The sequence below is a fragment of the Muntiacus reevesi genome, chromosome 2, assembly GCF_963930625.1.
Source record: "Muntiacus reevesi chromosome 2, mMunRee1.1, whole genome shotgun sequence".
Lineage (NCBI taxonomy): Eukaryota > Metazoa > Chordata > Mammalia > Artiodactyla > Cervidae > Muntiacus > Muntiacus reevesi.
Genome location: NC_089250.1, coordinates 39887636 through 39914187, shown reverse-complemented (window position 1 = coordinate 39914187; position 26552 = coordinate 39887636).

Sequence of the window (26552 nt, the reverse complement as noted above, 5' to 3'; positions counted from 1 at the left end):
ATAACTGCTGCTGCTAAGTCACTTCAGTCGTGGCCAACTCTGTGTGACCCCATAAGCCACCAGGCTCCCCCATCCCTGGGATTTTCCAGGCAAGTGGGTTGTCATTTCCTTCTCCAATGCTTGAAAGTGAAAAGTGAAAGTGAAGTCGCTCAGTCGTGTCCAACTCTTAGCGACCCCATTGTCTGCAGCCTACCAGGCTCCTCCATCCATGGAATTCTCCAGGCAAGAGTACTGGAGTGGGGTGCCACTGCTTTCTCCGATAAAGGATAACTAGCATCACTCAAATTGCCATTAAGTTCAGCTACTGTTATTTCAATATAAATCTTCCCAAAATACAATATAAACATAAAATTCAACCGAAATATAAAATTTAGCCAAAGTGGGCTCAAACTGTTTTGGAGCCTGCACTACATTTTCCTTTATATTTCATAAACATTTTATGTTCCTTGGTAGAATGAATTTGTTGGCTTTACAATATTCTACTGCATTGTTGTAATTCCCTATTATTAGAGATATCATTGTTTGAGATTTTTTTCCCTGCTATAAACAGAACTATGGTAAAACAGCTACATATTCCTTTAGATTACTACCATAGACTAAATTTTTTCTAAAAGAGAATGTTTGCACCTGGCACTTTTTCTAAGATTCTGATATCCATTGCCAAATTGCTCTCCAGAAATATATGTGAGTTGATACCTCATGGGAAGTATGAGAGAGTTTTTTTCCTTGGACTTCATTGACCCTGGGTGTTACACGCATATTCCAATCTATACCAAACCAATAGGCAGAAAGATACTTTATTGCTGTTTTACTTAGTTAGACATTTCTATTTTTTTTCTTAATTGCTCCATCATGTTCCCTATGTCTTTTCTGTGGTTGATATTCACAAAATATCAACCATGGTGGTTTTGAGTACCACCATGTAAAAAAGTGATGCAAAGATACACCAGATGGCATAGAGTTCATTTGCTAGACCAACTACATAAATTCAGGGTATTTAATTTAATTGCCATCTTAAATATGGGAAGAGAGTATGACAAGAACAGAAAACTATGGTGTGGTATCAAGGCTTACAGCCACGACTACAGTGAAGGATAATGGAGGCACATTCATACAATGGATACTTTCAAGCTTTCCTTAGTTATCCTTCCTCACCCATCAATGGTTCCAAGCTGAACAACCCAAACTGTGTGTTCTCTGGAACTCAGTGAAATAAGAGGCTATGAGACAACAACACCAAAAAAGATTCACGCTTAAACCCCAGCACACTGTGCTTTTAAGTCCATTACTCCAGAAACCCCTGGAGATACATCTTGGAATCAGGGGGAGAAAGTGACTTTTCTTCCACAGTCTGGGTCAGTACTGGGGCTGCTGTAACGATGATGGAACAACCACATTTTAAAATGCAAATATCACAACAGCATCTGTTCTTCTGAATTTTGTGCCCTAAGAGGCATAGACAAAGAGACACTGCATCTATTTAAAAAATAAGAAAACAATGCAAAGTACCTTAATTTCTGAAAATCAATAAGAAAAGACTGCTTCAGCATCATTAGACCCATAAAATTGATAATAAAGTCTCTACACACAAGAGATTATTCTTTATTGCAATGCATGAACATTACCTGAATTTTAAATGTCATTTTTATTCAAGTGATTGAATGCACTAGAGACAACTAGCTATGTGTACAGTAAAACAACAAATGTTAACTATATGTCTGCTTTGTTGTTCAGTCACTAAGTCATGTCTGACTCTTTGTGACCCCATGGATTTCAGCATGCCAGGCTCCTCTGTCTTCTACTATCTCCCAGGGTTTGCTCAAATTCATGTCCATTGAGTCAGTGGTGCTATATGTCTGCTACTTTACATCATTACAGGAAAATCCTTGCAATAACCCTAAGGGAAAAGTACTCTTCTGATTATTATTCCCATTTACAGGTTTAAAAATGAGCAAACAAAACTGAGAGTTGGAAAGAGAAATTAAGAAGTAATCCAGAATCTGAAACTACCTTCCGCTGCTCCCTTATTCTTCAGTTATCGGGGTAGTGGTGTCAACAGAGAAAAAACACAGTGTCCAGTGCCCTTATATCTTTACAAGCAGATGGTGAAAAACAAGGAAGCTGCAGAGAACTTGCTATCTGAAAAATAAAACCATTTGCAAATAATGGAATATGGATACCAATCTAAGGACCATACTTCCTCTTTGTCTCTTGAGTTTGACTCTAAAATACCACCAAAGAGATGTACAAATCCTGCAGACTCTGTACCCCTAAATCTCTGAAGTCAGCAAGACAGGAAAAGGTTGAGGTGACTGGGATTATCCATCTTGCTTCCTCCCTGCTAAATCAGTCATTGGGCTGTTACAAGTGGATGGAAAAAACCTTGTAATCCTCAGGTGTGCCATTTAACTCATAAATTATAAGATTTCTAGGACATTTTATATTACAGTTGACACGGCTCCATGGTATGTTCGAGGATATTTTCCAAGAGAAGCCACTCTATGAAAACATTAAAATGGCCTTTTCACACTCTTCATACTACAGAAAAAGAAACAGATCCAGTTACTTAGTTATGCAGCTAATTCCTACCCAAGTTTCAACTAAGAATCCTCTACTGCCTTCCACAAAATCACCATCATTTCCTTATGGACCCAGAGTCCAGTAACTGCTAATGGTCAGTCATTTTCATTTGGGCAGTCTGACCCACATAGCTTATCGGCCTCTCAGGCTTCAGTGTTTGATTGTATCAAGCTGAACAGAAAAAGGAAAGAGAAAATATGGTTTGAGGTTTTTGAAGTTTATTTATTAACTGACCTATAAATGATAGAGTTTTTTTTTTAATGGAACAAAGACACTTGGAAATAATTTTTTAATGAAGTAGGACTTTCTAGTCCTACTATATAATGCCTGAAGATGATCCTTTAACATATTGTGAGAATAAAATGTAGACTCATATTTCAGGGTACAGTCAAAATCCTCTGAATTATTAGGCTGTCAGTTGTTTCTTTTGGAAATTCTCATGGAATATTTAGATAATAACATACCAGCAGCTCCTGTTTAAATGCTACTAGAGATTGTTTTCTAAAAAAGAGAGAAAGTCTCTTTCCAACTAAATTACTTGCCCTCCTAAAATTAAGGATTATACTGCCTCACACAGTTTACAATAGCCAGGACATGGAAGCTACCTATATGCCCATGGACAAAGAAATGGATAAAGAAGATATGGAAGAATCAATATAGTGAAAATGAGTATGCCACCTCAAGCAATCTATAGATTCAATGCAATCCCTATCAAGCTACCAATGGTATTTTTCACAGAGCTAGAACAAATAATTCCACAATTTGTATGGAAATACAAAAAAACCTTGAATAGCCAAAGTAATCTTGAGAAAGAAGAATGGAACCAGAGGAATCAACCTGCCTGACTTCAGGCTCTACTACAAAGCCATAGTCATCAAGACAGTATGGTACTGGCACAAAGACAGAAATATAGATCAATGGAACAAAATAGAAAGCCCAGAGATAAATCCACACACCTATGGACACCTTATCTTCGACAAAAGAGACAAGAATATACAATGGAGAAAAGACAATCTCTTTAACAAGTGGTGCTGGGGAAACTGGTCAGCCACTTGTAAAAGACTGAAACTAGAACACTTTCTAACACCATACACAAAAATAAACTCAAAATGGATTAAAGATCTAAATGTAAGACCAGAAATTATAAAACTCCTAGAGGAAAACATAAGCAAAACACCCTCTGACATAAATCACAGCAGGATCCTCTATGACCCACCTCCCAGAAAATTGGAAATCAAAGCAAAAATAAACAAATGGGACCTAATTAAACTTAAAAGCTTTTGCACAACAAAGGAAACTATAAGCAAGGTGAAAAGACAGCCTTCAGAATGGGAAAAAAATAATAGCAAATGAAGCAACTGACAAGGAATTAATCTCAAAAATATACAAGCCATTACTGCAGCTCAATTCCAGAAAAATAAACGACCCAATCAAAAAAATGGGCCAAAGAACTAAACAGACATTTCTCCAAAGAAGACATACAGATGGCTAACAAACACATGAAAAGATGTTCAACATCACTCATTATCAGAGAAATGCAAATCAAAATCACAATGAGGTACCATTTCACACCAGTCAGAATGGCTGCTATCCAAAAGTCTACAAGCAATAAATGCTGGAGAGGGTGTAGAGAAAAGGGAACCCTCTTACACTGTTGGTGGGAATGCAAACTAGTACAACCACTATGGAGAACAGTGTGGAGATTCCTTGAAAAACTGAAAACAGAACTGCCATATGACCCAGCAATCCCACTTCTGAGCATACACACCAAGGAAACCAGAATTGAAAGAGACACATGTACCCCATTGTTCATCACAGCACTGTTTATAATAGCCAGGAAGCAACCTAGATGTCCATCAGCAGATGAATGGATAAGGAAGCTATGGTACATATACACTATGGAATATTATTCAGCCATTAAAAAGAACTCATTTGAATCAGTTCTAATGAGGTGGATTGTTGGGGTCCTTTAATGGACCGTAACCTGTTGGTATGGAGTCGACGATAAGAAAGTGAAAGAGAGAAAGAGAAAGGGAGAAAGAGAGAGAGAAAGAGAGACAAAAAAGACCCGGGGACCTAAGCTCTGATGGAGCAAAGGTGCTTTAATGATTTTTCTATGAGTATATATAGGCTACAGTACAAGAAACTTCTTTCGGGAATGATAGAGATCAGAAAACCAAATGTACAGCAACCGTTACCAAGGGAACAAGGGGTAATGTTAGTCACAAGGTCAGGAGACAATCCATATCTCAAGAAAGGGGAAGGAGACTAAGCTGTTTTGCCCTAAGGAGAATGTTTACTAAAGGAGACCAAGCCTGCCTCACACAGTGACCTCAGTCCCTGGGAGCAGCGCGCTGTTCCGCTTGAAGAGGGACAAAGGACTCATGAGAGACAGCACGTAGGAATCCTCCCGTCAAACATTCCCTGACAGTGGATGAAACTGGAGCCTATTATACAGAGTGAAGTAAGCCAGAAAGAAAAACACCAATACAGTATACTAATGCATATATATGGAATTTAGAAAGATAGTAACAATAACCCTATATGTGAGAGAGAAAAAGAGACACAGATGTATAGAACAGTCTTTTGGACTCTGTGGGAGGGGGCAAGGGTAGGATGATTTGGGAGAATGGCATTGAAACATGTATATTATCATATGTGAAATGAATCGCCAGTCCAGGTTTAAAGCATGAGACAGTGTGCTCGGGGCTAGTGCAATAAGATGACCCAGAAGGATGGGATGGGGAGGGAGGTGGGAGGGAGGTTCAGGATGGGGAACACATGTATACCCGTGGTAGATTCATGTCAATGTATGACAAAACCACTGCAATATTGTAAAGTAATTAGCCTCCAATTCAAATAAGTAAATTTATATTTTTAAAAAATTTTTTAAGATATCGTACATATATGCAATAGAATACTTCTCAGCCATGAAAGAAGAATGGAATTGGGTCATTTGTAGTGATGTGGTTGGACTTAGAATCTGCCATACCTAGTGAAGTAAGTCACAAAGAGAAAAATGTGTGTGCTCAGTTGCTTCAGTCATGTCCAACCCTTTGCAACCCTGTGGACTGTAACCCACCAGGCTCCTCTGTCACTGGGATTCTCCAGGCAAGAATACTGGAGTGGCTTGCCATGCCCTCCCCCAGGGGATGTTCCTGACCCAGAGATCAAACCTGAGTCTCCAGCATTTCCTGCATTGCACACAGATTCTTTACCACTGAACCACTGGGGAAACCCAAAGAAAAAAATAAATATTGTATATCAATGCATGTATGTGGAATCTAGAAAAATGGTACAGATGAGTCTATTAGCAGAACAGGAATAGAGACACAGACATAGAGAATGGACATATGGACATGGGCAGGGAAGGATGAATTGAGAGAGTAGCATTGACATGCTTCAGGTTCAGAGATGACTGATAAAGGGAGCAACCAGAGAACAAAGTCAGGGAAGTCGTGGTGGGAACACAGTAGAAGCAGCTGTGTAAGTGACTCCCCTTCTCCCCCTTCCCCAACAGGCACGGCAGACACAAGGGTGTCAACTCGGGAATGAGAGTGAGCATGGACACTAGATCACAGAAGTAGGGTTGAAAACTGTCCAAACACAGAAGACCAGGGGATAACCAACATATGAAAACCAATCAATATAATATATCACATTAATATAATGGGGAAAGTATATAATTAGGAGACTAATGCAGAAAAAGTATTTAACAAAATTCAAGATGCTTTCATGATAAAAAGGATCAATAAACTATAAATAGAAGGAAACTCCTTCAAAATGATAAAAGCTGTATATGAAAAGCCCACATGTAACACTATATACGTGTTAGCCGCCCAGTCATGTCTGATTCTTTGTGACTCCGTGGACTGTAGCCCACCAGCCTCCTCTGTCCATGGAATTCTCCAGGCAAGAATCCTGGAGTGGGTAGCCTTTCCCTTCTCCAAGGGATCTTCCCAACCCAGGGATCAAACCCAGGTCTCCTGCATTAGAGGCAGATTGTTTACCATCTGAGCCACCAGGGAAGCCCTGGTAACACTAAACTCAATGCTAAAAGACCAAAAGTATTTCCCTCTAAGTCAGAAACAAGACAAGACACCCACTTTCACCAATTTTACTCAACAAGGTATTCAAAGTTCTAGCCAGAAAAATTAGATAAGAAGAAGAAATAAACAGAATTCAGATTAGAAAAGAAGTAACATTATTTCTGCTTGCAGATGTCATGATACTAAATGTAGAAAATTCTGAAGATCAGACACACAAGCAAGACTGTTATAAGAATGAATTCAACAAAGTAGCAGCATACAAAGTCAACATGCAAAATTCAGCTGTATTTCCAGCAACGAACAATCCTAAAAGGAAATAGAAAAAAATTCTATTTATAGGTCAATTATTTCACATGGTGCATATTCCTTCTTCTATACTACACAGTGACTGTTGACTTTGTTGTTGTCTGTCTGTCTTGGTTAGGCTTTCCCTGAAAGCAAACCTCAGACAAACAGGTACAGGCCAGTTACCTAGGAAGTGATTCCAGGAATCAGGAATGAGGAAGGAAGGAGAGTGAAGGCAAGAAGGAAAGAAGAAGGCAAGAAGGAAACACCGATTGATGAGCACCATCAAGGTTGCTGCTCGGATGCCAGTTTGGTGAAGATGAGATTTCTAAGGTCAAGCACAGAGTGACCTTGCAAGTGTGCCTTGCAAGAAGAGGGGTGGTGGGCTTCCTCTCCAGCTTGCATCACCCACTGGGTGCCAGCAACACCTCTCTCTTTTGACCAGTTCCCCTCGGAGAAGGGTGGGGAGAAGTCTGCACTCCCTCCAGGGGGACTTCCAGTGGTAGGACTACCTACCAAGCGATGGCTGCAGCCAAGGGGAGTAATGGGTAGGACGGGGCATTTACTAAACTGCTCAGGATCTCAAGTCCTCCATTTGAAGGTAACATTGCCTTCTCTTTCTTGGGATGGAGCCCAAGCACCTAGAACCATGTCCAGCACACTGCAACCACTTCATAAATATTTGTGAGTGTCTAATGGACTCCAGGACTGTTGTAACTCAAGTGATTAGAGAACCAACACTAGTATTAAAATATTGAAGATCAGCCAAGATACCAGGTCACCAGAGTCAGGTGCCTTAGAGTAGCATAAAATGTTAGTCACTTAAGTCATGTCTGACTCTTTGAGACCTCATGAACTGTAGCCCCCCTGCCTCCTTTGTCCATGGATTCTCCAGGCAAGAATACTGGAGTGAGTTGCCATTCCTTTCTCCAGGGGATTTTCCCAACCCAGGGATTGAACCCCTGTCTCCTGCATTGCAGGCAGATTCTTTACCATCTGAGCCACCAGGGAAGAGTAGCATAAAGCAAGAGCCTAAAAAGGACCAGTTACCAGGGGGCCAATGGCTTGGAGATTGAAAACCTGTAGAGGTGAACTTATTCTGACTCCTGCTTTCATCCAGGCTGTGGGACTGCCTAGATGTCATCCTTGTCAAGGGCAGCAAGAAGGGGGATCTGTCAGCTACAGACTGGAAAAAAAAAATAAAGAACATGCTGTTGGTAGCTGTTAGTTCATCTGTGGATCAATTACCTTCTCAACTATTCTGACTGAAGCTTTTAGCTAACAATTTTTAAAACTGCCCTTGAACCTTTCTTTTTTCCAGACAATGCAGCTTCCATAAGGCATAATTGGTTGCAAGAAAGAAATGTCACACATTGAAGCAGGCCTTGTCTTTGATCATTGCTATTTTAATCTTCAACTCAATGATATTAACATATGCATTTATTATTGTGCTATTTCGATTATCTCCCTGTACCAGTTTAAATCTTATTTTTGCTCAAACACAAGAATGTTCTTTCCATTGTTTCCAATGTTAGGAAAGAAAAGAAAGAAAGAAACCCCTTAAGCTTACTTACAGCCAATACATTAAAAGTGGACCTGATTCATTTTCGAAGGAAAGGTTTTTGTAGTAGGGAAATGTGACCATCTCTGTTGGCAAATGTTTTCACTGAATTATACACATCTTCAAAGAAACAGAAATTCCCCCAAACTATTTTAAATCGTCATAACGGACCTCCCACAAATGATAACTTCTTTAAAGTAGAAATTCCCCTAAAGATGTACAAATCTTCAAAAAGGAATACCCTTCAAATGATTAGAACCTTACCAAACTCCATCTGGATTTGAGTTCCAATAATAGGGGTCAGAACCTTGTCCATACCTAGTAAAAAAAAAAAAAATACTGTAAGAAAGCACATTTTTTAGTATTTCCAGATGTAGACGGAACATTTTTCGTTTTGAAATACAATGAGAAAACTTTTTCATGCTATTTTGGAAACGATATATAGGCCGAAGCAGGCAGAGAAAGTTATTTGAAAGTGGTCAGGCCAAAGACACTTTAAAGCAGATTGACTTTGAATTCAGAGCTAGAAACCAGTGGTCTGTCCTCCACTCTTGGCCCCCATCATTTTTTCAGGCCACTTTCATTGGTCACAATAGTGATATTAGATGAACGTTGTTTTTGAAGTTGGATTCAGCTCTAACATGAAGAGTAAAAAGTAACTGAGAGACAATGAAATAGAAAAGCGACAGTTGACTATAAACGAAAGCAGAAAAAGTATTAAAAAGTCATTGTCTGCACCTAGACAGACATGCAGACCCACAAGTACACCCGCACATACCTCCGTTCTCGTTTGGCAAATTGGTCATCTGTGTTTGTTCAGCGATGCATCATTTACAAAAATATTAACGAAAAACAGCAGCTCCATCTTGCTGCCTGTTGGCACACAGGATTCTGTGTCTCCAGTGAACACTGTTGATCATCTGTCAGAAAGTGTATGGAGGTCTCACCCTGCCCCCACCCCAATGAACACACTCCCAGCAGACGCTGCCCCATGAGCCTCAAAGACTCACCCTACAGAGCTGTTTTACCCAGTACTTTTTCTCTCCAAAACACTCCTTAGACAAACTCAGTTGGAAACTAGCAAGAGAAAAATGTGCTTGCATACAAACATTTGCATGTCTACACAAATAATAGTTTTTGAATTTTTATTTTATATCATGCTTTTGTGTGGTGCTAGTGGGTTTTGTTGTAGGAATTGGGGGTTGTCAGGTTTTGATTTTGTTTTCCTCTTGCTATCAGTTTAGTTTGGTTTTTGTTAGCCTACATTCCTACATCTGCTTTCTTCAAGATTGTCCTTTTCTGGACCTCTCTCAAGGCATTGCCTTGCTACAAACTTACTTGCAAAATCAGTGGCCAGCCACAAGCTGCCAGAGCTTAAAACACTGCTCAACCCATGCCCAGAACCTGGAGCACATGCTGAAGTGTCCCAAGGCAGGACCCTTACAGATGCAAATGAACAAAACAGGAGCAGAGTTCCTCAGTCTTTCTCCCTGGACCAAAGTTGAAGAACTAGAGACCAACTCTCACAGGGACAATTTCTCTGGACCTTGCTTTTTTAAAAAAAAAATTGACTACACCCCATAGCATGTGGAAACTTACTTCCCTGATGAGAGATTGAACCTGCTTCCTCTGCATTAGAAGGTGGCGTCTTAACCACTGGACTACTAGGAAAACCCCTGGCACTTATCTTTTTCCTTTATGAGCCCTGTCTACTCAAGGGCTATTTGTTGGGTACACACACCAGCCTAAGGCAGGCAGCAGGCACTTCCAGGGGGATGGGAACAGCTGGATTCTGAAGCCTCAGTGGACCAGGTCCAGCCCAGAGGAGTGACTGTACCATGGAGGTGGAACACCTTGAAGGCATCCCAAATGATTCCCCAACCCACAGCAGAAATCCTCCACTCCTAAAAGGAGGATAATGACACTGACAAGTCAATGGTTGTTTGGGGGTCAAATCAATGGATGAAGGGGCTAAGCTTAGGAATGTGCAGGACATGTAGGAAATGATCAGCATGTCTGTTCCTTTGATCCCAGCCCTCTACCTTCAAGTTCTCCCCTGGACATCTTGTCCCTTCTGTTCAACTCTAATTTCTATGCTTCACAGACTTTTCCCATCACCCCCAAGAGGGGGCATGGTTTTCTCTTTCCCATGGCATGGAGGAATGAGATTGAATTTCATTGTTTGGTGTTTCATTCATCTTAGACCTGGCATCCATCTCATTGCAGAATTCTTGGTGCAGTGCTTTGAGCAAAGCTAAATCCATGGGTTTGGAGACTGAGCCAGTGGTGGTGTCTCCTGTGAGCTCAAGAGGGCCAATTGCTAGCAGTCAGGAATTTTGCGGGCTGGCACTAAACCATTGGTAGCGTGAAATGGGCCATGTGCTGCGAGAGGAGTACTTATACCATGGAAATTGCAAATGCTGCAAATTGGGACATTGTGCTGTGGTGTTGTGTTGTTGTTGGGGGGTTTCTGAGAGGCAGTTTACCTACACCGCACCCTGCACCTCCTTTGCCTCATTTTTCATCTGGCAACATTCCCCTTTAGCCAGCTGTCAGCCTTGCCACCACCCAGCTCCCAAGTTTTGGAACGTATCTCTGACATTGACTTTCCAGATCTAGCTGTGTTGCCTGGGAAATCTGAGCTGGGGCATCTTCAAACATATGGTAGATACCACCATCCTCCTCGAGTGGAGACTGACTCCTGCAAGCAGAACCAGGAAGGCTAGGGAGGAAACAAAGGTTGGGGAAAGAAAGGTGAGAAAGAGTGTGTGCTTCACAGTGGAAGAAAGAGAGGTCAGGAGGGGACCTTGGGGGAGGTGTTCAAAAGAAACCTCCAAGTGGTCTTGGGAACAGAGCCCATGTCCAGACCGCACCCAGGGCTTGAGGCAAGAAGATTCACAAGGCTCCAAGAATGAAACTGTTTTCTTTCCTATGTTTTTCTTTCTCTTTTTGGCCATGCTGTGCACCATGTGGAATCTCGGTTCTCCAATCTGGGATGGAAACTGTGCCCCCTGCATTATGGCTGAAGGGTCTTAACCACTAGACCAGGGAAGTCCTGGGAACTCTTTTCTTATGTCAGACCTTTCTCCCGTGGTGTGCTGTGCTTCCTGGGTTTCCTTCTTTGAACAGCCCCTATTGTCAAGGAACCCATCAAGGAAGCTGGAAGAGAACTGAGAGGTACAAGGGAACACACCTTTGCTGCTCTCTGCTTTCAGTGAATCATTGGACAAATGACTCAGACCCACCTTTCCTGAACAACAGAGCCCAGAGATGCCACTACTTCCTGCCACTTCTTTCCTTCTTCCTTATAAGAAACTCCAAACTGCTGATCAAGATGACTAGCCATGTGGTGCTGTGATGGCTTGGGCTCTTCAAGCATCAACTCAAAGTCTTATTAACTCAATTTCATTGTCTACAATGAAAACTTGTCTACCATCCACTCCACTGTTTTGCTCCAGTTTTGATCAATTATTCGCACAGTTCAAAAATGTGAATTTTGCCCCCCTCTTCAAAATAGCTGCTGAGGAAAACTTTTAAAGCCCTGTTTTGAACAGGAAGACAGCCAACTCATCAATGAAGAATGGTCCCCAGTTTTCACATGGGAGATAATGATAAAAATGGGTTTTTAAAAGGGAATCAGCAAGTGTTCAAGTTCACTGTGGTTGTTTCATTTTTATCCAGATATTTTAGTTCTTTAACTGAATTAGCCAGGCCATCAAGTTCAGCTTCTCTTTCTTTCTTCAACTCACTTATGAATGATAAACTTCATCAGAGGAGAAAAGAGATTTACCCCCACGGACTTGTGGCAGGTGGTGAAACAGGTTCATCATTTGTCTCAGCATCGGATCACCTGTCCATTGCCACCTGCCAACTGCTGCCCAGCAACCCCCAGAAGGACCAACCCAATCCCATCTGCCCCAAGGCACAGTGATGTTTTTCCTGACAGAACCTCCCTCTGCAGCAGCCCTGGCTCTTGTTCAGATGTGCAATTTTCAGAAACTATATTTACAAACAGGTACCTCTTTGGCAGTGGAGATCTACGCAGCTTTGTAGTTTCCTCAGTGTATTTTTGTACCCTCTGTCATGAGGACCAGAGGAGAAACACTGTCTCTGCCCTAATCAGTCTCACAAAAATACTTGACACACTTTTGCAGGCTGTGTAGACTTGACCCACTGAGGGCTCTCACTTAGAAAGAAACAACTGACTTATTGGTGGGTTTCTTCAGACTGTTTTGTTGTGTGAGACATCCAGATTTCTCCTTTCCCTTCACAGACATCCCATGAGTCCATGAGTCCCTCCAGCTGTCCTTCTCCTGGGAGGGAAGCTCTGATCCTGTCTGAACTCCTTTGGTTTAAAAGAGTCATTGGGTTTAAACATGTCTCTCCCCTTTTCTCACATCCACTCAAATAAACAAGGAATGATCAGATGTTTCCTTGGTTCCAGACCTGTGCTCCGAAAGGCAGGCAGACCAAAAAGTTCTTCTCAAATTTGACTTTTACAACATGAGTGGTTTTCTCCAAAGCAATCTGGTTCTCAAACATAGTGGAGAATCTTCAGAGGAATTCAGGCAAAATTAGCCTTCAGTTCACTTACCCTTCTTCTACAAAATATTCCACTGTGTGGAACTCCTTTTGAAGGGAAAAACTCAGACCATGGCTAATTTTGAGATACACTTTACTTAGCAAATCAATGATAAAGGAAAGTGTATATTGGGGATCTTTGGTTGCAAATAGCAAAGGCAATCATGTCTAAGTCTAAGCAGAGAGCAGGAATTTTTGGAAGAGAGACCATATATCTTGCAGCCTAGATGAAGACTGGAGAACTAAATGGAAACAAAACAAAACCCAGGATAAGCTATAGGAAAACCTTAGGCACTGAGACAGCAGGAATTAATTGATTCCTTCATCCATATGACTTTAAAATGAGTAAATTCCATCATTTTTTCCCCCTGGGTGCATCTGTGTTAGAGTCAGTGTGATTGAAGTAAGACCGGCTCAAGTCAAGTTCTTGGCTGGCTTGGCAATTTGTTCTAAGGTGGTGAGATGGAAGAGCTAGAAGAAGGGACTTTAGGGGCCCCACCTGCTTCCCTGGTGGAGAAGAAGGTGGTCTGTATTTTCCCTCATTCCAAAATGACATACCATGGAGGAAGGGTAAATCCCCAAAAGGAATAAACTCAGGGCATTGTTCAGAAGGGTAAATATGGTGGACAATCGAAATCAACAATGACATATGTCTTCCAAAACTGGACACTAGGCTTCCCAGGTGCCCCAGCACATAGGCTACCTCCAAGGTTAGCCCTACTTTCTGAAGCATTAGCCCCCAGTTTTTGGAGTCTTGGGAGCTAAGAGGTTCTGTTCTCCCTGATTCACACTGTCCAAAGAAGCTTCTTTTGTAACCACAAGGTCACAAGGCCTGCGTCAACTACAAATCAGCACTTGCCACAGGTACGTGCCATCTATCTCTACAAGGATTAAATCACATGCTGCTGTAGCCACTGACCTTCAACACTTCTGAAGAGAATTCAGGGTGGAGAGTAACAATGAGATCCCCTGTGCTCTGGAAAGATTGGCAAGATAGATCTTCGGATAGCCTGGTATTTTCAGGAGCCAGTTTTATGAGCCCAATTCTTACATCTCCTCATATCTAGAAAAGCCCTAAATTCTTTCATGGTGATGTCTGCTCCTTGTGACTAGCAGAAATCTTTTGCTAAAATATGTGTTTGATTGCATGTATTCCCCTTTCACCAAAATCACACATATACTGAACCACCCCTTCACACCTCTTTGGAGCAGTTTCTCAGAGCTATCTGAAATGCTGTCTCCTGGGCTAGAGTCTTCATTTTGTCCCAAATAAAATGTAACTCACAATTCTCATGTCGTACATTTTTAAGTGACAACTGCACCAGCCCCTTGAATGGCATATTGGTAGGTAAGACCTGAGATTACACTTACGCATTAAATGAAAGAGGCAAGTAGACAAAATAAACAGGGAAAGCAAATCACAGTACATTAAGAGGAAAGGTGGGGGCCAGGACTAGACTGCCCTGGAGGGGAATGAGGGGCAATCTAAGGGAACTTCTTGGAGGATTCAGAATTAGTCCTCCAATTTTTAGGAAAGAAAAAGACTCAAGTTCGTGGCTGTCCACAATGAAGGGAGGGTGGACCATGGTTTGGGGCCAATCAAAGGTATGACACTAGGGGTGTGTTGAGGCTACAAGAAGAGTGGTTTGAAAGAAAGACAGGACTTGGGTTGACCCAATACTGTGTTGTCAACAGGCTTAACAGGAAAACCAACACTGCGGCAAGGAGTTACCAGAAATTCAAGCCCCATTGAATCAGACAGGAGGCTCAAGGTCACTGTGTCTCATCAACTCAGACAAATTAGTGGAGCCCTTGTGCTTTATGAATTTATAAGATTCTCAGCCAGAGGAATGTAACACCCTTTTGTTGCCCCAAAACTGGCCAGCTGCAATAAAATCACAGAGTTCATCATTCTCCAAACTCCCCAACCTCTGCCAAAAAAATAATAATAATGATTGCTGATATTACTATTTTGTGCACTGGATGAGCGTTTCCAAAAACAATAACAATTAATTTTCTCTGGTGGTGTTAGCCAAAAAAGCAGTGAGGTGCCAGGTTTCCATGATCTTCTTAGATCATCTGGCGCCTGTGAACAATGGCTGCGAGGAACCAGCCCTCAGAGGCTAGTAAAGCTGTGTTATAACCCCAGCGTTCGGGGTTTCACATCTTGGCCATCCCACATCACAGCAGGTAGAAAACCCAGGATGGAAAATGTCAGCCTGGATACAAGTTTCCTCCACAGAAATATTGCCTCCACATAGCAGAAATCCTTAGAGATCTTCTCTGTGGAAAGCTTCAAAAACACACCAACCTTGGCTTCAGATGCTTTTTTGACGCTGCTCCAGACATATTTAAGAAATGGGTCTAATTTTGAAGGATATATTTGGGCAGCCAACCAAGGACTAAAAGGAATCAGCTATCCTGATTTTATGTAAAAAGAATTTTTTTTTAAATAAAGGCAGCCAAAACTCTGAAATTTCTGAAGGCATTTACACCCATCTGTCAGTTCTTTTTTTTAAAAATATATTTATTTATTTATTTTTGGCTGTGCTGGGTTTGCATTGCTGTGTGGGCTACTTTCTAGTTGTGGTGAGCAGGCTTTTCATTGCGGTGGCTTCTCTTGTTGTGGAGCACAGGATGTAGGCACGTGGGCTTCAGTAGTTGTGGAACACAGCCTTAGTTGCCTGCAGCATGTGGAATCTTCCTGGATCAGGGATCAAACCTGTGTCCCCTGCATTGGCAGGCCAATTCGTAACCACTGGACTACCAGGGAAGTCCCCATCTGTCAATTCTTAAATTGGGTTTTCAAGGTACTGTGAGAGCAATGAGCATGCTACATGGGTCAGGGCAGGGACTTCCCTCTCAGTAATTTCTAAACCATCACTCTAAAGAAGATCCTACATGTGAGGGGCACAACTTATCTCTACTTTCAAGCTTTTTTAAACCCTAGGAAAACCCTTTAAAAAGTAACATTAACAGTAAAATTTGCCAGCAAACAGTAAGCCTTGTCCTGCTTCCTGAAATGAGAAGCGAACATCACATTTTTTTCTAAACTTATTTTTCTACAGTTATCTTTTCTAAACAAAGGACTGTCAAGATAAAGTAGTTAACTTGTTGGATGGTAGTCAAGTGCTGAAAGTGGAAAACTGTTTCAATAAAGTTGATTTTTAAAATAGCTAGAACAAAAGCAAGAAGAGAAGTATTTAAGTCACTCCTCTGAGCACCTACTGTGGAAAGGACCAGTTCTGGGAATTTAAAAAAATTTATAAAACAAGTACTTTGACCACTTGATACAAGTCAACTCATTGGAAAAGACCCTGATGCTGGGAAAGACTGAAGGCTAAAGGAGAAGGGGGAGTCAGAGGAATGAGATGATAGGAGTGAAGGACAGGGGAGCCTGACATGCTGCAATTCATGGAGTCGTAGAGTTGGACATGACTTAGCAACTGAACAACAAGAAGCAACTTGAAAGCAGCTTAAATACAGATTGTAAACAAGGTGTGTGTGTATGTGCATATGTACAAAGATGATTGGCAAGTACCAAATGCAAGGTCATGATTGCCACCAGTTACTGAGTGTGTCTCAAGGGGCAGGCTCCACACTACATGTGTTAGCTGTTTGTAGCGTTGACTGGCTGTCCATGCTCCAGCCAGGCTCCCATGACACTGGGTTCCTGTGGCACTGGGTTCCCATGAGTGCCAACCTGCCCTACTCATAGCACCAGCATTCTGCACTGAGGGCTTCTACTTCCTGCAGAAACACAGCCCCTTACTGGGCAGTTTGTACAGGCAGGGAATTACCCCTGGAAGCAGCCTCAACCAGCAATGAACAAGCTTTGGTGGATAAAAATTTAAAGTACAGAAAACTCGGTCTTTTCTTTCTGTCTTGGAAAGAAAGTTTGCTTCATAATAGAGTGATCCAAGCAGTGAAATCTATCAAAGTAGATCCCTCCTGGTTGCCTTCTACACTATCCTTTTCTTCCAAGTCCTTATCCATTGTAATTAGACAATATTTCGTTATCTATTATCCACTTCCCCCACTAGGCCAGAAAGTCCACGAGAGCAGGGACTTTTTCTGTACTCTACACTGTTTGATAAATAGTAGCTCAATAAATATTTGCTCAATGAATAAATGAGTGAATAAATTTCACCCAAAAATAGTTAGACATTTCCTCATACATGAAGTTCTTGATAATATAAGGCAAATAAAAAATACCAGACATAGATGTTCTTTATCATCTTTCAGATTTAGCTCAACAAGAGACTGAGCCACTAGCTTCTCTGGCAAGAATTTCAAAGATGAAGCATCAGATTCAGGCTTATTTTAATTCTGGTGAGTAAAAGTCCAAGTCTGAGATGCAGTTACATGCAGGCATGCATAGGGCACATTGCCTGAGGGCACCCGGTAAAATTCCTGGAAGAACTTTCGGACCTTGCAATCAAATGCTTCAAGGGACAGGATCAAGATCAGAGGAGAATCTGGCATAGAATAATAGCCACTCTGGCTCTACACATGTGTGTTTTTGGTCTGTGAATCACTAACTAAAAGTATTAAAGACTAGTGGAATGAAAATTTTAAAACCATGAGGCCAAAGTGACAGGTCTTGGTGCCCTCTTATAAGACGTGGTCAAAGTGGACAGAGCTGTTCTTCTGCACCTGGCCAACCAGGACCTTGACGTGGTGACCCAGTGTGGTATGGCCCATCACCCCTTCTCCAGACCCACATCCATTCCCCAGCTCCCAGGAATCGGGACTGGCTGACAGCTCACAGTGACTGTAAGTCCCTGGTCTGCTCGAAGCTGTGCCCTTCTCATGGGCTGGCCCAGGACAATGAGCTATCAATGTGGAGACTTAAAGCCCAGCCCTGCTTCTGAAGGGCCATCTGAGCTCCAGAGTTCCCCAGGGCAGAACCAACTTCTTGAGCAGTGGGCCCAAGCTCAGAAGGATCCCACACTTGCTTTAATGCTCCATGGTCACCATCCTAAAATTCTTAATCATCTTATTTTTGAGTTTGTGCTTCCTAACTGAAGTTCATGGGGACCACAGAGTATGCACTTGAGCAGAGGAGACAGGTAAAATGTGGCTGGTCTCCTTTAATGCAAATTGTCACCTGTCAACAACTATAAATTGGCACATGCCATTGGGAATTGCCATTTACCTCTACAGAATTAGACCATGGGCTACTAATCTCCAACACTCCCTGAAAGGAATCCAGGGTGGAGAGTAGAAATGAAGCCCAAGGAACTGGCAGAACAGGTTTCTAGATAGATTTTTTCATGAGCCGTTTTTATGAGACCAATTCTTGTATCGCCTCATATCTAGAAAAGCACTAAAAATCCTTCATTGTGACAACTGTTCCTGGTGACCAACAGAAACCTTCTGCAAAAAAAGTTGTGCCTGATTGCACATATGCCCCACCCAATAAAATCACACATATGCTGATCTCCCCCCTTACCTCTTTAGAGCAGTTTCTCAGAGCTATTCGAAATGCTGTCTCCCAACCTCTAGTCCTCAATTTGCCTCAAATAAAACTTAACTCACATTCTGCTTTTTTTTTTTAAGTCAGCACACCCGATTTACCTGTAGGATTCTCAACTCCCAGGAGCACCCAGGTGTTTTGGGGGACCAGGATGCACAGGGGTTTGGTACAAATTAAAGTTCAACATGTCACATCCACAGCTGAGGAAGTGAGTGTGCTTACAACCTCCAGAGGCTGCCTGTCCCTTCAAACCAGAACTTGCTTCAAACACAGAAAGAAGGAAGAGCTTTCTAAGAAACATGCATCCCACCATATCCTTTCTTATACTGGCCAGTACGCATTATTAGACACTTGATTCTCCTTTCAGAGTATTAGCAGAATATGCACAAGTCAATCATGAAAGAAAATCCACCGAGTTAGTTTTGTGCAGCATTTCCACCACTCTGATAAGAAGGAAATAAATACATAAGCTTGCATGAGCTACGAATAAAAATGTGTGTTTTGGTGATTCTCTGTCCAAGTTAAATGCTCTCGTGCTTGCGTTTAAAACTGGCAGTGCATAATATGGGAAAATTCATGCTGATGGTTAAACATTTCATTTTTTTTTTTCCTTCGCTTAAAACAGAAAATAAAAATCACCATGACAATTTGAGAGAGGATCGAAGAAAGGAAAAAAATGTGTATTTTAGTGTCTGCTCTTGGAACCAGGGGCTTGCACTTTCCTTGTGCTCTGGATCCACATGTCACAAAGCCAGCTCTGCTCCCAGGGACCTGCTCCCAGGAACGAGCAGAGGCCTCAGTCACACTTTCTGCCCAGCCTCACCTCCCATACTTCCGGAGGCTGCATCTCCCCCCAGGCCCTTCCACAAATTCTTCTCTGTCTCGGGTTCTACTCCCCAGGAACCCAGCTAAGATACCCGATCCTGGCTCAGCCACAAGGCTCCTGCCCTCAGGAAAACCAGGGGGTGAGACTCAGTGAGCAATTCCCAGACAAAGAAGAGCTAGAGTCCGAGGCCCAGCCTTGAGGGCTGTGCCTTTATTCAAGACTCCCTTGGACTTGGGAACCCTTAGGATTGTTTTTAAAGAAGTTTATTAATCCTTAGAACTGTTCTAAAACATTGTGATCATTCAAAAAAGCTAAAAATGGCCTCTCTTTTGTTTCTTAAATGGAGCTATTGTTTTTTCAAATAGCATAGGCTGCAAGGCTGTCCCTCTAGGATTCTGCCATCACACTGCCGCCCTCAAGACTGGTTTCTTCCAAACTTCACCCCCAGTCACACCTGGGGTGATCCCAGCAGAATGGAGCCTGGTGAAGGAGATGGAGGTGATTGGTGGGGGCCACCACTCCCCACCTCAGCCTGGCAGAGCCTCATAGAGTCATCTAGGAAACCAGGACCTGGTATTCATGTAAGTCACAGCACAAAATAAAGAATGATTGCTAAGAAAAGGAAGAAAAATTCAAAGGACTTCTGATCACTGAGGGAGGCAATAGTGAAGAAAAAACTATTAGCAAATATTAGACAGAAAATTGTTATATTTTTCTCATACTGAAAGATGGAGACTGAATGAGAATTTTGTACAAGTGCGTGTTCATCTCCTCACCCCACAGCCGTTTGGAAACATTTTGCAAAACACCGTCCACAAATATTATTTTGTTTATGAGCGCTTATTTTGACTTCTTTTCTCTCATGCTTTGAAGAAAATTAGTAAAATTCTTCTCAAAGCCCTTTCCTTAATCAAGGTAATTCACCCATGATGACCTTGGCCAAGGTCATCAAGAGATGCTTTGCCTGCTCATTCTCGGTGCTTCAACTGCTAGGTGAGACACTGTGAAGCGCCTGGTGTGTATCAGGTCTGTGCTAAGGAGACCCTGGGGATACAGTGGTGAACAAAACAGGAACAGTCCCTGCTGCATTGCTTTGTTTTTTGTTTTAAGAAAAAATTAAAATAAGGAGAGTATGTCCACTTTCTGTGGTGTTGGTTGGTTTCAATGTTTTTAATAAAGTATATAAGCTACAATAGGAAAAACAACCTTAGGGAAGAGAAGCTTAATCACAAGGCAATTGTAGAAGAAAAAACAGAAACTCTCCCTGATTCAGGATTGACGTAACTCAAAACTATTTGTGTGACGCCTTGAAGTGTTCTGAGTCTAGAGGATACATTTTAATTACAGTTTTACATATTTTTATAAAGAATCCAAAGTTCATTTTACTTATGAAGGAACTGAGTTGTGATTTTTGCACACCTAAAATCCACACTTCGTGTGCTTTTTAATTCATAATAAGACAACCAAGTCCCAGGATGGTAGCATTATCTGTCTTCTTCTTCAGTCTAGAATAGATAGGTAGAGATCTCTGCATTCATAATTCTTAAAAGTCAGTGCATAAAGTACATCAGGTTTACGGAAAATTGTAAAGATAAACTTTGATAGAAGACCAGTTCTCTCTCATGGTGAGTGCCCGAATGATTTAATTTTCTTCCTTACCCTTATATACATTCTTTAGTTTTTCTTCAATGAGCACAATTGCTTTACTGTTCAAAGAAAAAAGCAAGTGAAGAAGACAGCGTGTGCAGATACCCTACAATCATAGCCATGTAAAAATGTGTGCACTCATGAGAAACAGCATCCACTGGGGCAAGGGGAGAGGACAAGGGGACTATGAATACGTCTCTTTCTCCTATGGTTTTACTTTTCCAAAATTCTTATTTCAGGTAGGAATGTCTTAAAGCTTCAAGTGAGAGAAAACTAGAAGATCAGCAGGGTCTTCAGCTCCAGATGATGCCAAGAGGGTCCAGACTCTGTCCTCTCTCTGACCCCCTCACCAGATCAGCACTGGTCCTGCCTGCTATGTGCACCACATCCTCATCTCAAGTAGGAAGCAAAAACAGAGAAATAAAGGTCATCCTTTCCCCACACGTCTGTGTCTTCAAGGAAAGCAGTACTTCTCGGAGTCTTCCAGGAGATTGTCTTTTACATGACCTTGGACAGAATTAGATGTCCTACCATCATCACAGGATAAATTCTATAAACAAGGTCAAGTGAGGCACCAAGATGGGTTCATACTAGCCTTGAGCAGGGGAACTTTTTGTGATGATGGGATCTACTCCACATCAGCCTGCTGCATGATGGCCACTAAACATGTGTGTCAATTAAGCTCTTGAAAGGTGGTCGATGTGATGAAAACCTGAATTTTTAATTTTGTTTACTTTTCGTGAATGTAAATGACTTCAGGCAGCAACTTAGTGGACAGTGTGTGCATGCATGCTCAGTCATTTCCAACTCTTTGGGGGTCCCATGGACTGTAGCCTGCCAGGCTCCTCTGTCCATGGAATTTTCCAGGCAAGAATAAAGGAGTGGGTTGCCACTTCCTCCTCCATGGGATCTTCCCTACTCAGGGATCCAACCTGAGTCTCCTGTGTCTCCTGAATTGGCAGGCAGATTCTTTACCACTGAGCCACCTGGGAAGCCCTATTGGACTGTTGCCAGTTTCGACAAATCACAATTTATCCCATCTCCTATTGGAATCGAATTCGCAAAAAAAGCAAGAGAGGAAGCCGTGGTTGTCGGATAGAACCCACTAACACCATCTTAAATCAAACTTAGTAATTTTACTGGGTTTTTTCTCTTTTTTTTATTTCTTGGACCAATTTATTGATTGATTTCTTACTTTTTGGATGAGAGGCACATGGGACCGCAGTTGCCGACCAGGGATTGAACTTGTTTCCCTGCAGTGGAAGCTCAGTCTTAACACCTGAACCACCAGGGAAGTCTCTGAACTTTTATTTTCAATAAAAACAACAAATAAGGCAGTGCTTCAAGTACCCTGAGTTTTGGAATTCTTCACATTTCTCCATTTCCAGAAACAGAACTGAAGTAGACACAACAGGTGCTAGAAAAAAGGACTGGCTTTTCCAGTCCAACTGTAGCTAAGTATCGGGCCTCCTGTTGCATTATTGATGGGTGAGAATCAACTTAGTGTTCAGTTTCCACATAAGATGGTGGGTACTATGGGATGCTGGAAGTCTAAAAGTAACTGTGGATTGGCGTATCCAAACTTCATTTAACTCTTTGTTTTAGCCATGCCCATAACTGTGTGAGGCTCTGACCCTGTAGTGGATGTTGGTCTCATCTTCCTCTCTTGCATCCCATGACAACTTACCACTTCTGAGGAGCACGTGCGACCATTTCTAACAGTGATGCTGATGAGCTACGGGGACAAACGCTTCCATCTGGAAACCCATAAGTCTAACAACTGGTTTTCATCACCACCACCTAAACCTGAATCCCACCGTGGGGAACCAAGGTTCATTGAGACTGTTGCTGGCCAAAATCTTGGCTTTCTCTGCCCACCAAAGCCAAATAAGAAATACAGAGGCAGCGCCTGGGGGAAATAGAAAGGTGGCTTTAATTCTCAGCTGGCGGACAAGGGAACACAGCAGATTCATGCTTCAAAAACTGTGCCCCCCTTCTCCATGAGGAGTCTAGGGGCTTACATAAAATGAGGGCTCACAGTCAGGAGCCAGTGATGAGGAACAAAGGTGTTTAGGACCTTGATTTCTTCCTCTTGCATTTTTTCAAAAACAGTCATAAGCTGGTGTCTGTAATCCAATAATTGAGTCTGGCAGTTCGGTGGCTCTGTGGCCTTCTTTCTGATATGTAAAAAGAAGAATTATAAGGGGAAGAGTGTTGTAAGGATAAACACCAGATGCAGGATGTATTTAGCATAAAGTCCAAGGAAAATAGGTGCAAAGTGTAGTTTTTGCAGAGTTAGGGGCAGAAAAGCAAACTTAGTTACAGACATGCAGTTAGGAGCAGTTAAAGTAAAAACAACTAGGCATGTTCAAGCCTACTCACTGTTCTCTTTTTATCTTCCTTGTTCTCAGGAAGGGAAAGGGGAAAAAAAAAACCCATTCCTCTTTTTCCCTTTTCACTGCAACAAGACCTGGACTTCCTCCTCTCTCCAGAAGCTTGGGTTTCTGAAAGTAAGTATGAAGACAGAACTTTGGATATAAAAGCTTAGGAAGGATCAAAACCTATGAAATGTAAGGGGAGAATGTGGGCTTTGGCAGAGAAGAAAGTCTAGTTGAAGTCTGGTCGTGGTAAAGCTTGAGCATGACAACGGGGACCTCCAGTCACCACACACTCGGGCAGAAGCTGCAAGACTTGTAGTCTCTTTTTTGCAGACAGTCACAAGGTGCAGACCAGCCTGGGAAGACTGCGAGCTCAGGCAAGGCTGCTCTCTGTGGCTGAGGCAGATCCTGCAGGAGTCCTCATCAGGGAACCCCCCTCTACTCACACCTCCACAGCTGGAGGCATGTCCTGCCTTGAAGAGGAGTCTGAGCAGTGCATCTCTGTGCCTGCAACACATGCCCAACTTCCTGTGGCCATCTTTATGGAGCGGAAGCACAAAATAGCCCTTTTCTGAAGAGTTAAAGAAGCCATCTTTGTGGCTGCAGTTCAATATGTTTGACCAAACTGCCCACTCTTCTAAGTAGGTCTGGAGTCCACTGCGTGCTTGCACCCTAGAGGGCAGTCAAGCCTTAGGCTGGTTTTTTTTTTTTTTTTTTTCCTTTAATTTCTGATGTGGTTTTTTGGTTGCATCATGTTCCAAGTTGTAAATCTGCACATTGAAAGGACAAAATGATCTATTGAATTAGCTGCTTTTCTCCATTCTACTTCCAGGAGCCCTTTCAAGAAATGTGACCCAATTGTTGAAGGTCTTTTTTGAAAAATTTCTATTGTTCTTTTCCCTTGGCTGTTTTTACATGCACACACCACATACATTCAGCTGAGTGCAACCGTCTACTTTGGAAGACATATCAATTCTAATAAGTGTGTGATGATTTGCCAAATGGGCAGTAAAATAGCTTTCTAAAAATTTTTTTATGAAAAAACCTCATCAGTATCTATTTGAAAATGCATTCAATCAGTAAGGATACTTAATGAATGCTTATTAGGAAGATGCTTTCAAACTATGCTTTTAAACTGTGGTGCTGAAGAAGATTCTTGAGAGTCCCTTGGACTGCAAGGAGATCAAAACAGTTAATCCTAAAGGAAATCAGTCCTAAATATTCACTGGAAGGGCTGATGCTGAAGCTGAAGCTCTAATACTTGGGCCACCTGATGGGAGGAGCTAACTCAATGGAAAAGACCCTGATGCTGGGAAAGATTGAAGGTAGGAGGAGAAGGGGGAGACAGAGGATGAGATGGTTGGATGGACTGACTTGATGGACATAAGTTTGAGTAAGCTCCGGGAGATGATGATGGACAGGGAAGCCTGGTGTGCTGCAGTCCATGAGGTCGCAAAGTGTCGGGCACGACTGAGAGACTGAACAACAACGTTAGGAAGAAGAGATGTCGCCCTCATGCCTCACGCTGACCTACCGTGCAAAGCCCTTTTATGTTTTATTGCCTTTTACTCCTGCAACAGCTGAGGAGGTGAGAAGAATTGGAAAGAACATCCTCATCCCACAGACCAGATGCTTCCCTCAGAGCAGTTGAGTGACTGATGGAAGACACCAACCTCCAGATTACAAAGCAACCTCTCATTCCCAGTTTTCCTAACAAACCCAAATCTGCAGAAGTGCATTGTAGGACACATGCATTCCTATTGCATTCTCTGCCTGCTCACCCTTGCCAGTGGATTTGGGTCCTGAGAGCTACTGTCATAAAGAAAGAAGAAAGGAGATGGAGAGTGAGGAAAATGAGCAAAGGGTGGGTTATCAAGCTCTGGGTGCAGAACATGATGGGGGATTTCCTTGTGGTTCAGCAGTTAAGAATCCACCTTAGAGCGCAAGCTACAGTCCATGGGGTCGCAGAAGAGTCACACACAACTTAGCGACTAAACACAGCAACTATATATATGTACATATATATATATGAGACTGAATTGGGCTTCCCTAGTAGCTCAGCTGGTAAAGAATCCTCCTGTAACGCACAAGACCCCAGTTTGATTCCTGGATCAGAAAGATCCCCTGGAAAAGGAAAAGGCTACCCACTCCAGTATTCTCGGGCTTCCCGGGTGGCTCAGACAGTAAAGAATCTGCCTGCAATGTAGGAAACACAGGTTCAATCCCTGACTTAGGAAGATCCCCTGGAGAAGGGAATGGATACAAATTAAATTATTGAATAAATTTTCATAGCCTACACCCTATCAGGAGAAGGAAATGGCAACCCACTCCAGTGTTCTTGCCTGGAGAACCCCAGGGACGGGGGAGCCTGGTGGGCTGCTGTCTATGGGGTCGCACAGAGTCAGACACGACCGAAATGACTTAGCAGCAGCAGCAGCACACCCTGTCAGTTGTTCAGAGAATCTGACTCCCATCACCTTGGAAATAAAACATCAAGGTTTTTTGTGTGTTATAAACATTTATATCTAGATAAGGACTTAACAATTTCATTCATGGTAAAATTTAAGGAAATAAAGTTACAGCATCCTCGTTGCAAATAAGCTCTATGGTAAAATCTCAATAATTTTGAATATTCTGATGTCTGTTTGATCTTGCTCACTCCTCCCCATTATAACATCTACAGTCTGTTGAGAAACTCTAAATCAGATGACCCCTGGGTATGGTGACCACAAATCTCAGAATTTTTGGAGCGGGATCAATTCCCAATATTCCCTGTCTTCTTCTGGGCAGATATGTTCATAAATCATAAACAAAACATTCTTTGGCAGACTGGTTTCCAATTTTTTTGATTCAGAAAATATGGTCACCAGATTCTCAAAACTTCTGGAAGCTTTTCTTAGGAATTGCTCAGGGAAGCTCTGGAGCTTCCAGAACAGTTTGCCTGAAAATAAATCTAAGTGTCCCAGGACCTATTTCCATGTGTCCACAACCTGTTCCCCTAAATCTCAGAAGGTCTCTGTGCCTCCTGGCTGGTCCTTCCCACCTCCCACCTAGTCCCCGTCCTGACCTGTCCAGCCAGCATGCTCAGCCTCATTCTGAGGAGGTGGTCCTTCCTACCTTCTGCTCTGCAGCACCAATAACCATCACTGCTGTGTGACTTCACACA